This window comes from Schistocerca serialis, chromosome 2, assembly GCF_023864345.2.
Source record: "Schistocerca serialis cubense isolate TAMUIC-IGC-003099 chromosome 2, iqSchSeri2.2, whole genome shotgun sequence".
In the NCBI taxonomy this organism is placed as follows: Eukaryota; Metazoa; Arthropoda; class Insecta; order Orthoptera; family Acrididae; genus Schistocerca; species Schistocerca serialis.
Window position 1 is genome coordinate 1,151,461,652 of NC_064639.1, and position 13,781 is coordinate 1,151,475,432.

Below are 13,781 nucleotides of genomic sequence, written 5' to 3' on the forward strand. Positions count from 1 at the left end.
AATCATGGAATTCTGTTAGATATTCGAGATCTATTTCAAATATATTTCCACGTGCACATTCATCTGAAATATCACTTGCTTTTCCACAATCAAAAGAATCTGGTTATCTCATTCAGATCCACCACATGGTAAATATTGACTCATTGTGTAACCATATAAGTTATTTGCATCTTAATGTGCTAAGAAAGTTCGATATATTTTTAACATCATAGTCTTTCATATATTTACTATTTTCTTTAACATATTTTTTACAACATTGTGATATCCCTCCTCTAATTCATTTTTCAACCATTTAGATCACATCATAGTCATGTTATAAATCAAGTAGTTATTTAGTCTTTTTTGACATAGGATTCAAAGATAAACAAGGTACAGTTACCATGATGGATCCAAATCGTATACTTCTATATATGTTATTCTAAAATTTCCAAACATAGCAGCCAATACCAAGACATCACTTTTAATATGCAGATCATGATATTCACCAAGCTTTTTTAAGTTAACCTTTTCCAAAACTATTTTTGCATGCACATAACATTCATTACTTATTTCACAGTAATTCAGTTTACTAAATAATTCTTCATTTGTTGCTAATTATGCCTCTTCATATTTCTTCCAAGAGCCCATCTAATCATATCGATAAACGTTTCTTTCCAGTCATTAGATTGAATAATTCTTCCAGGAAAAGTTTTGTAATACTTTTACTTAATCTTTCTTCACCTTTGATACAAGTTTATCCATTGAAGAAGAAATAAATTTAAATGTATAGATAAATCTCAAATTGGTATTTTCTGTCACCTTATCAAAACTAATGTGTCTATCTTTTTTATTAGGTATGAAACCTATCTCTTTTTTCTCATAACCAACTTGTTTTATAAAAGGATGTGAATCATATCCTGATAAATTCTGTAAAGCTCATCTATCTCAATTTTTCTTTAGGTGTTAACAGTTTCATTTCTTCATTTTTAGAATAAATTCTTCTGATGTATTTTACTTTTTGCTTTATACAATCAATGATTTGTATGACAATTTGGTCCCTTATATACAACAGGATTTGTATAATGTCCTTTGATGTGCTTAAAAACAAAAACAGAATCGACTTGGTTCACGTTTTTGGTATTTAAATGAGAATGAAGTTTTTGGATTTGGTTGATAGTTTTCCATTTTCAACAGTATGCTTTCAAAATCAGAATAAATAACAGATGAAACTTTTTGTGTATGTTGATAATTTTTAAAATATACCTGTGAATCATTTCCTTTGCTTTTTTCTTTCAATGGGGTGTTAATGTTGTTCATATGTGATTATCTAATTCTTCTTTACTACTGAATTGGAGCAAACACAAATTACAAATAAATTTTACAGTTTCATATTTATTATTTTGACTCTAGATAATTTTCTTATATAACAATAGTGCAAATTAGTTCTCTCCTTGAAAAGAAAAGGAGATTTACATGTTTCTCTTTTTTATATTTCATAACTTTTAATACATGCACTTGATATTTTTCACAAAATGAATAAAAAATAGCAGATAGCTTCATTTCACTCTCAGTTTTTGTAATATGACCAACCACTAGTGGAAATTCAAAATATTTAACTTTCTGATCAAATTCATTGCCAATATTTTATATTTACTAACTCTTTCCTCATTTTTATCTCCAGGGTATAATTCAGATTTTATAGACCACAGAAAACATTTCTGATAATTATTTTCATCATTTATACATGACCTTTTATTTTGATTTTATTTGATAATTCATTGTAAGATGATTCTGTCACTGAAACCTACCTGTTAATTCCCAATTGTAAACCAATAATTCTATGTAACGTCCATAATTAGTCATGTGCTTGAAAGTACCCATTATTAATAAAATATGTTTGTCAATCATAAATTTTTAACTAACTCTCTATGATCTGTGATCCTATATTTTTTATCTGGAACTTGAATTTCATAATATTTGTATTTGTTCACATGTTGAACTCACAAAAAATTTGAACATTACTTCCATTCGACAATGTATTTTTAGATTATTTTTTCAGTTTTCATAATTTTCGGTATAAGTGCAGTTTAGAAATTTTCTCCTTGGTTTATCATCTTTAGTTTCATAAATTTCATCATCAAAATGAACTAACTGTTTCTAAAAAGTTCCATCTTGCGTCAGCTAAAGCAGATGTCTGTGACTTCATGTCTCGTAATAAATTTAATTGATCGGATTTATTTAACTTATAATAACCTCTTAAATTAATTCTTTTATAATATTCACAAAGCTCAACAACCATTAATTTCTTCATTTTAGTCTTCTACCTCTTAAGAGTAAAATTTAAGAGATTTCTAAAAAACTAATATTTCAACAGTTGACCAGTGCAATTACATATTTAATAGGTATACTAAGATAAGTACGAGATGATTGTCCTTTCTTATGTTTCATAAATTGTGAAATAAATTTGTCACATTTACTATGATGTTTATGTGAAGGATCTCTGTGAAGTAAACTTAAATCTTTAATTTCTTCACAACAAATAGATTTTTCTGAAGATAGATTAAGTGGTTCTACATCATTTTTCATCGACTGTAATGCTTGCAAATGATCTTCACAGAGAACACATTATAAATGATTTTTAAAATGATATTTTTAAATATATTTTGTGCATACACAAGAAATTCGTTTATCACTGTACACATTTACATAATATTCATTTATATGTTGTCATTCTGTAAGCATCTTTGGCGTATTTTTGTGAAGTAAAATCATCAGTTGACTTCTCAGTATTACAATACCTACACAGTTTAATTAAAATCATTCAATTTATATAAAAGGTTATTAGATTCTATAGAATTTCTAAATTTTGTAATGTACCTTTCAATACATTTATTACATTAGGAACTAGTTCAAACGATTTATTGCAATGACTACTTAATAAAGATATGGATGGCACCAGCTTAACTTATTTTTTCTAAATTCATTACTTTCACAAAAAGTTTCATCCTTGGAAAAATACAATAATCGATTAACATATCTGAATTCTTAATTTAATACACGTGGAAAGTGGTCGCGGGAGATAAAAATATTTCGTAGTGCCTACTTGTGCGCTTGTGAGATTTTCGTGGCTTCTGCATTGAAAACGTAGTATGTGTTTAGAAGTGAATATCTCGCGAGCTATGTTGTTACTCATACCTAATTATGTCAAGTAGGAATCTATTGTTTTCCTGTTATTCAACTTATATTTTAATTAATTGCTGGACCATCGACACCAATAAGTGTTTTACAATAATAAACGGCATAGAATGAGATTTTCACTCTGCAGCGGAGTGTGTGCTGATATGAAACTTCCTGGCAGTTTAAAACTGTGTGCCGGACCGAGACTCGAACTCAGGACCTTTGCCTTTTGCCGGCAAGTGCTTTACCATCTGAGCTACCCAAGCACGACTCACGCCCCGTCCTCACTTCTTTACTTCCGCCAGTACCTCGTCTCCTGTTTTCCAAACTTCACAGAAGCTCTCCTGCAAACCTTACACAACTAGCACTCCTGGAAGAAAGGAGTCAGTTTCATCCCTGTTTTACCGTTCTGCTCTGAAATGTGAGAAAATTGGTTAAAATACTAATCACCACAAAACTAGCTCCAAAAATTACTCCTTCAATTAAAAAAGTACAATTAGAAAAAGGTAGCCGCAATTACAATGCCATGTTACAACCAATTTCTGTAAATAAGATTGTTGATTGTGGATACAGTACGGAGGCTTGGGAGATGAAATATTTTAGGACTGCAGACAAAAATTCTTACACGCCATTCAATCAGTTCAAAATTGTTCAAATGGCTCTGAGCACTATGGGACTTAACTTCTGAGGTCATCAGTCCCCTAGAACTTATAACTACTTAAACCTAACTAACCTAAGGACATCACACACATCCATGCCCGAGGCAGGATTCGAACCTGCGACCGTAGCGGTCACGTGGTTCCAGACTGTAGCGCCTAGAACCGCTCGGCCATCCCGGCCGGAATTCAATCAGTTCCAAAAGAGGAAGATGTGGAAACACAAGTACGAAAGGTATAAGAAGACTTAAATGGTAAACCATGTCATTTAGAACAGAGTGTAGCTAAGCGATAAGTGGCTTGTGTCTCATTGTACACGCACAGTCGAATGAGAAGTGATTGCTTCACACTACTCACGAAGATGACGTTGTGTAAGTCTCGGGAGCGACATTGGTAAATAATTATAGATAACCCATATCAGCTACTTGTAGCTGACGTGTTATCGTTGCACAGAAATATGTGTAAATAACATTCATTCTCTGATACGTGACTCACAGTCATATGGAACGTGTCCCTGGTGGCTTCCAAAGTTCTCCTGAGCGCACGTTCACTATCTGATTTCTCACATGTTGATTGCGTGATAGAGATATAACTTATCTGGAGTAAATAATCGATCGCTGAATATTCACACTCACCATCATCTGATCTCTCACATTTTGAGCGCGTGGTAGAGACATAGCTCACCTAGAGTAAAGAATCAGTCAGTTGATATTCACAGTTACAGAAATAACCGATTCCCTATATTACACACTTACACTGACGAGCCGAAACTATGTGACTACTGCCGACCGCGAGATTGAATGCCTGGTAGCCGTGTTGCGGGCACGTGACGCAATAAGGAAGGAATGTAAGTGGAACAGAGACGAAAGGGCAGTCATTCTAGAGAGGATGCGGGTGGCAAACGCGGAAATTCACTGATATAAGCGGAACACGTGAGGCAATACTGACCTTACGACTTATCTTAAAAGGAAGATTAAGGAAAGGCAAACCTACGTTTCTAGCATTTGTAGACTTAGAGAAAGCTTTTAACAATGTTGACTGGAATACTCTCTTTCAAATTCTAAAGGTGGCAGGGGTAAAATACAGGGAGCGAAAGGCTATTTACAATATTTACAGAAACCAGATGGCAGTTATAAGAGTCGAGGGGCATGAAAGGGAAGCAGTGGTTGGGAAGGGAGTGAGACAGGGTTGTACCCTCTCCCCAATGTTATTCAATCTGTATATTGAGCAAGCAGTAAAGGAAACAAAAGAAAAATTCGGAGTAGGTATTAAAATCCATGGAGAAGAAATATAAAATTTGAGGTTCGCCGATGACATTGTAATTCTCTCAGAGACAGCATAGGACTTGGAAGAGCAGTTGAACGGAATGGACAGTGTCTTGAAAGGAGGATATAAGATGAACATCAACAAAAGCAAAACGAGGATAATGGAATGTAGTCGAATTAAGTCGGGTGATGCTGAGGGAATTAGATTAGGAAATGAGACACTTATAGTAGTAAAGGAGTTTTGATATTTGGGGAGCAAAATAACTGATGATGGTCGGAGTAGAGAAGATATAAAATGTAGACTGGCAATAGCAAGGAAAGTGTATTTGAAGAAGAGAAATTTGTTAACATCGAGGATAGATTTAAGCGTCAGAAAGTCTTTTCTGAAAGTATTTGTATGCGGTATAGCCATGTATGGAAGTGAAACTTGGACGATAAATAGTTTAGACAAGAAGAGAATAGAAGTTTTCGAAATGTGGTGCTGTAGAAGAATGCTGAAGATTAGATGGGTAAATCACATAACTAAAGAGAAGGTATTGAATTGAATTGGGGAGAAGAGAAATTTGTGGCAAAACTTTACTAGATAAAGGGATCGATGCTAGGACATATTCTGAGGCATCAAGGGATCACAAATTTAGCATTGGAGGGCAGCATGGAGGGTAAAAGTCGAAGAGGGAGACCAAGAGATGAATACACTAAGCAGATTCAGAAGGATGTAGGTTGCAGTAGGTACTGGGAGATGAAGCAGCTTGCACAGGATTGAGTAGCATGGAGAGCTGCATCAAACCAGTCTCAGGACTGAAGACCACAACAACAAGCGGTTCCTGCAAAGGACACATTGTTGTGGCCCAGAATCTCTGAAACGGCGAAGCTGGTCGCTTGTTGGCTACAACTCGTATGAGCATCTACGGAAGGTGGTTGAAGGATGCTGAAATACCGAGTAGGATGTATGGTATTGGACGACCTCGTCTCCTCGCAAAACTCAGTCGAAGGATCCCTCACTGTGTAACCCATGACAGGCAGCCATCAGTGGCAGATTTGACGACAGAATATAGTGACGGTGTGAGCACAAGTGTTTCGGAGTACACCGTTCAAAGGCCATTGTTGAACACGGAGCTCCACATCACAAGACCCCTTCGTGTTTCCATTTTGACTCTACAACATCGTCAGTTACTATTGCAGTGGGCGCTGCGTCACTGAGTTTTCGCCGTGGATAAATAGAACCATGTCGCCTGTCGAATGAATCGTTGTTACACCAGGTCGATGGCTGGGTCCCTACACTCCATCATGCAGGCGAGTGGCTGCGTGAAACATGGGCCGCTACACAGATGAAGGCCGGTGACCGCAGAATTATGTTATGGAGTACACTGAGTTGGGCTTCCATGGGATCTGTGGTAGTAATCGAAGGAATCATGACAAGAGTGAACTAAGTGAACATTATTGCGGACCACCTGCATCGTTTCATGCTTTAAGCACCCCTACGGCAGGATAACTGCGCTTGTTGCAAGGGCAGCATCGTGCTACAGTGTTTTGAGAGGCGCTATAGTGAACTCACACTGATGTCTTGGCCAGCAAATGAGCCCGATCTGTACCCTTTGGAACACACTTCGGGCGCCAGCTGCGTGTTCGTAAACCACCATCCCGCAATTTGCGGGAATTACTAGACGTGTGCTCAGGCATCTGGTGCCACATATTCAGGAATACCGTCAACGACTTGTAGAACCCATGCCAAGCAGAATCTCTGTTGTACTGTGTTTGAAAAGCAGAGCAACATGCTATTAAACAGATGGTGATAAACTTTTGGCTCATCTGTATGTTTTCATGCCTTCTACTGTCATGCGAACAACCGCTTATCTACAAAGGCTTACAGAATTTCGATTGCAATACTCTTTAAGTTCTTTGACACGAAGGTAATGGTAGTGGACGGTATGACTCACGATTCACGCTGATATACATGGAATCAACTTCACAGAGGCAAAAATGTTTAATTAGCGGCCTGTCGCTTTGAAAAATCTGATGTATGGATATTTTATAGGGCTTATTTCAATTCTCCAAGTTGTGAGTGCCACATTAAAAAACTGAAGCCAGCCATCTGTTGATGTATAAGGAAATCAACAGTGCTATTTATGCTGAAAAAAATTGGTTCTTCAATTTTTCAATTTCAGTGAATTCTCAATTTGCTGTATGAGTATGAACTGCCTGTGATTTTTATGGCAAATTAACGGCTTTAATATGTGGCCCTATACGTGTTCTGTTAATCAGTAGTAGAGTTAAGTGTTGATATTCTTGAAAATGAGGTGGGCTTGCTAATAATAGCACCTTACTCGCTGATATTATTTACATACCACCAACCTACAACCAATTACGTACATGTGACGATATTAGTGTGAAGTTTCAAATGCGACATAGGACGGTTAAATTTTGACGGAAGTAGCTAAAAGATACACAACGTTCGGACGCGTCATATTCGTTCGCGATATCGAGTGCCAGAAATTTTTGTTTATAATCGATTATTCCTCTAAGCGTTTGGCAAGTGATGCCTTTCGTATGGTCTATGTTAACATATGAAACGACACTGCAGTCTGGATGCCTAGGAAAATGTAATGTATCTAGAAACCATTATTTTCACACTGTGAAATGTTAACACACACTTCATCTAATGAATGTGAGCAGTTTTTATTACTTTATTAGAAATTTTATCATCGTAATTACAGCTTCTCCCAACGCAATAATTTACACTGGAACAAGAGGATGTACTGTTATCTTATCTCAATAACTTGTGGCATTCCACTGCGCCATACTTTCTGCAGCGAGTTAAAGGCAGAATGAACTAACAATAGAATTAAGCAGATTTCATTTGATCTGCATGTTTGTATTCGCAAAAGTAACGTGGTAACATTTTTACCTGCGGGTATCACATTCTCTGACATAACAGCTAAACAAATCGTAACAAAAATAATGAGAGATCTTTAAGTGCGGAGTTACATCAAAATGGAAATATGCAGAGGCTTGTTAAATTTTGACGTCATTAGACACTTTCATTTTATTTAAAGATTGGTTTCTAGTATTTCCTAAAATTAATCCACAGGTCTGATGATGGTTATGTGAAAATAACCGATACCGGTTACCTATATCATTGAAACATAAATGGTGTGATCAAGACCGAACTTTAGTCAAAATATACTATTAGATAGCCTCATATACTTTCTGTCTCTTATCATCAGCTTGCGACGTCAGCATGTATATCTGAACCATCGTTGTCGGTGTTGTTTTTTCACCGATTCTGACAAGAACAACCCTATCACTCAACTGTTCACTGTAACATTCTCTCTGCCCTACCTTCCTATTCTTAACGAATCCTAGTCCCGTTATACCATTTTCTGCTGCTGTTGATATCACCCTATACTCACCTGATCAGAAATCCTTGTCTTATTTCTGTTTCACTTCACTGACCACTACTATATCCATATTGACACTTTGCATTTCCTTTTCCAGATTTTCCCTACGACATTCAAGCTCCTGACATTCGACGCCCCGACTCGTACAACGTTATCCTTTCGTTGGTTATTCAGTCTTCTTCTCAGGGTCACCTCCCCTTTGACAGTCGCCTTCCGGAAATGCGAATGTGGGACTATTCCTTACTGTTTTGCCAATGGAGAGATCACCATGACGCTTTTTCGATTACAGGCCACATGTCCTGTCGATGTCCCTTTAAAGCGGTAGTTTCAATTTCCTTCCGCGTCCTCATGCCATTAATCATTGCTAAGCCTTCCACCTTTAGGGACAGTTTCGCACCTCAGGACAAAAGAGTGCCCTGAACCTCTGTCCGCTTCTCGGCCCTCTTTGACAAGGCCGTTGGCAGGTGAGGATGACTTCTTACGCCGGAAGTCTTCGACTGAGAACGCAGATATTTAATCAAAATTTAAGCGGTGGAGCGTTTCGAAATCGGGCCCAAGGGCGTTTTTATTGTAACAGGAAAACGATACCCCTAGACCATGAAATATCCAGGCGTACATTATCACTTTTATTCCTTTACTTCTGGAAAGACAAGTAATACTGCCATTAATGTCATTCTGATGCAGGTATGTCGTGCCTGTTACTTCAAACGTGTCCAAAAGAACAGGCACGACAATGCATGTCTATGTCAAAAAGGTGACGTTCACCAAAGGTCAATTCTCTCAGTGCGGATGCACACCAAGCCCGAATTCTTGAGGGAATAACCTAACCTAACCTAACCAAGGCTAGGAATTGAGGTCATCTGTCAAAAGATGGGCTGAAGAATAGGCGGAAAGAAACAGTCCACAAGAAGGTTATGAGAAGTGATCTTCAAAATATTGACGTCGACCTGTTGCTGAATCTTATAATATTTTATGAAATGAAACATAATGATACAGCTGAACAGAATTACCTCCATGCGCCAACCTACACCGATTCAGAACTCGCATATTTCTCAGATCACGGCAAGAAAAGCAGGAGGCTGTAGTACACTACTGGCCATTATAAATTGCTACGCCACGAAGATGACGTGCTACAGACGCGAAATATAACCGACAGGAAGAAGATGCTGTGATATGCAAATGATTACCTTTTCAGAGCATTCACACAAGGTTGGCGCCGGTGACGACACCTACAACATGCTGACATGAGGAAAGTTTCCAACCGATTCCTCATACACAAACAGCAGTTGACCGTCATTGCCTGCTGAAACGTTGTTGTGATGCCTCGTGTGAGGAGGAGAAATGCGTACCATCACGTTTCCGACTTTGATAAAGGTCGGATCGTAGCCTATCGCGATTGCGATTTATCGTATCACGACATTGCTGCTCGCGTTGATCGAGATGCAATGACTGTTAGCATAATATGGAATCGGTGGGTTCAGGAGGGCAATATGGATCGCCGTGCTGGATCCCAACGACCACGTATCCCTAGCAGTCGAGATGACAGGCATCTTATCCCCACGGCTCTAACGGATCGTGCAGCCACGTCTCGATCCCTGAGTCAACAGATGGGGACGTTTGCAAGACAACAACCATCTGCACGAACAGTTCGACGACGTTTGCAGCAGCATGGACTATCAGCTCGGAGACCATGGCTGCAGTTACCCTTGACGCTGCATCACAGACAGGAGCGCCTGCGATGGTGTACTCAACGACGAACCTGGGTGCAAAACGCCAGTTTTTCTGATGAATCCAGGTTCTGTTTACAGCATCATGATGGTCACATCCGTGTTTGGTGACATCGCGGTAAACGCACATTGGAAGCGTGTATTCGTCATCGCCATACTGGCGTATCACTCGGCGTGATGGTATGGGCTGCGATTGGATACACGTCTCGGTCACCTCTTGTTCGCATTGACGGCACTTTGAACAGTGGACGTTATATTTCAGATGTGTTACGACCCGTGGCTCTACCCTCCATTCGATCCCTGCGAAACCCTACACTTCAGCAGGAAATGCACGACGCATGTTGCAGGTCCTGTACGGGCCTTTCTGGATACAGAAAACGTTCGACTGCTGCCCTGACCAGCACATTCTCCATATCTCTCACCAATTGAAAACGTCTGGTCAATGGTGGCCGAGCAACTGGCTCGTCACAATACGCCATACTGGCGTATCACTCGGCGTGATGGTATGGGGTGCGATTGGATACACGTCTCGGTCACCTCTTGTTCGCATTGACGGCACTTTGAACAGTGGACGTTCTTTATGAACTGTAGTATCGTCTTGAAGCTGCATGGGCAGCTGTACCTGTACACGCCATCCAAGATGTGTTTGACTCAATGTCCAGGTGTATCAAGGCCGTTATTACGGCCAGAGGTGGTTGTTCTGGGTACTGATTTCTCGGGATCAATGCACCCAAATTGTGTGAAAATGTAGTCACATGTCAGTTCTAGTATAATATATTTGTGCTATGAATATCCGTTTATCATCTGCATTTCTTCTTGGCGTAGCAATTTTAATGCCCATTAGCGTATTTGTAGATTTTCAAAAAGCACTTCACTCGGTCCCTCATAGACGCTTACTAACGATACTAAAATCACATCTGGTTTCCAATGAATTTTGTGTATATGCTGAGGATATCTCGATAAGGAGCACGCAGCATGTTATCTTGCATGGAGAGATGCAGAAATAACTACACTGAATAAGTGTTTTTGTAACATTACTGTTCATGTCGCCTATTAAAGACATGGAAAACATTATTAATAGTAACCGCCGACTTTCTGCGTATTATGTAGCTGTTTATAATGAAGTTATGCCGGAAAAAGGCTGTCCAATTATTCAGGCAGATCTTGGTACCCTTTCAGTGTTGTGCAAAAATTGATCACTTTTTTTAAATGTCCATAAATGTAAAGCTATGCCTTCCACAAAACGAAAAAACTTTTGTATCCTATTACTTAAATATTGACAAGTGACACCTGGAATTAGATAACTCATACCGGGATGTGATACTTTGTGGTGTGAAATTGAAAGATGACGAAGCCTCAGTCGTAGATAATGCATATGCAGGCTTCGGTTGTTTGGTATTATACTAGGAAAATGCAGTTAGTTTGCAGTGAGGACTACTTAGAAATATTCGTGTGATCTGTTGTATAATATAACGTAAGTGTGCGGAATCTATACCAGATAATGATGTCAGGGCATGCAGAGCGTTTACAGAGTAGCACGAAGGGTCACAGACAGGCCGACCGCTGTGGCCGAGCGGTTCTAGGCGCTACAATCTGGAACCGCGCGACCGCTACGGTCGCAGGTTCGAATCCTGCCTCGGGCATGGATGTGTGTGATGTCCTTAGGTTAGTTAGGTTTAAGTTGTTCTGAGTTTTTTTTATTTTATTTATTTATTTATTTACTTTTTTTTTAAATGGTCATATATTCGATATTCGAGCTGTCTCTGAGATGCTGAAACCTGAACTGGATGTCGCTGGAATACGTTAGGCAACTATCTCGCAAAGACGCAAAGACGTACACAAACAAGTTCAAAATCCAGTATAGACCGTATAATGCATTGCTCCAATAACAACCACGAAGCATAATCTGAAGCCATTTTCAAAATCTTTCTTCTTGCGCATCTTACGCGAATAGGATACAACTGAACCGTTATACGTATACAGGGTGGTTCATTGATCGTGACCGCGCCAAATATCTCACGAAGTAAGCGTCAAACGATAAAAGTACAAAGACCGAAACTTCCCTAGTTTGAAGGGGAAACCGGATGGCGCTATGGTTGGCTGGCTAGATGGCGCTGACATAGATCAAACGGATATCAACTGCCATTTCTAAAAATAGGAACCCCAATTTTTTATTACATTTTCGTGTGGTACGTAAAGAAATATGAATGTTTTAGTTGGACCACTTTTTTCGATTTGTGACAGATGGCGCTGTAATAGTCACAAACATATGGCTTACAATTTTAGACGAACAGTTGGTAACAGGTAGGGTTTATTAAATTAAAATACAGAACGTAGGTACGTTTGAACATTCTGTTTCGGTTGTTCCAATGTGATACATGTACCTTTGTGAACTTATCATTTCCGAGAACGCATGCTGTTACAGCGTGATTACTTGTAAATACCACATTAATGCAATAAATGCTGAAAAGGATGTCCGTCAACCTCAATGCATTTGGCAGTACGTGTAACGACATTCCTCTCGGCAGCGAGTAGTTCGCCTTCCGTAATGTTCGCACATGCATTGACAATGCGATGACTCATATTGCCAGGCGTTGTCGGTGGATCACGACGGCAAATATCCTTCAACTCTCCCCACAGAAAGAAATCCGGGGACGGCAGATCCGGTGAACGTTCGGGTCATGGTATGGTGCTTCGACGACCAATCCACCTGTCATGAAATATGCTATTCAGTACCGCTTCAACCGCACGCGAGCTATGTGCCGGACATCCATCATGTTGGAAGTACATCGCCATTCTGTCATGCAGTGAAACATCTTGTAGTAACATTGGTATAACATTACATAGGAAATCAGCATACACTGCACCATTTAGATTGCCATCGATAAAATGGGGGCCAATTATCCTTCCTCCCATAATGCCGACCATACATTAACCCGCCAAGGTCGCTGATGTTCCACTTGTTGCAGCCATCGTGGATTTTCCGTTGCCTAATAGTGCATATTTTGCCGGTTTACGTTACCGCTGTTGGTGAATGACGCTTCGTAGTCGTCATGCAATTCCTGGTGCGTAGAAATATGGTACGGGTGCAATCGATGTTGATGTAGCATTCTCAACAGCGACGTTTTTGAGATTCCCGATTCTCCCGTAATTTGTCTGCTACTGATGTGCGGATTAACCGCGACAGCAGCTAAAACACCTACTTGGGCATCATCATTTGCTGCAAGTCATGGTTGACGTTTCACATGTAGCTGAACACCTAACTATCCGGCGAACGGTCCGGACACTTGGATGATGTCGTCCAGGATACCGAGCAGCATACACAGCACACGCCCGTTGGGCATTTTGATCACAATAGCCATACATCAACACGATATCGACCTTTTCTGCAATTGGTAAACGGTCGATTTTAACACGGGTAATGTATCACGAAGGAAATATCGTTCGCACTGGCGGAATGTTACGTGATACCACGTACTTATACGTTTGTGACTATTACAGCGCCATCTATCACAAAGCGAAAAAAGTGGTCCAAGTGAAACATTCATATTTCTTTACGTGCTACACGAATATGTAATA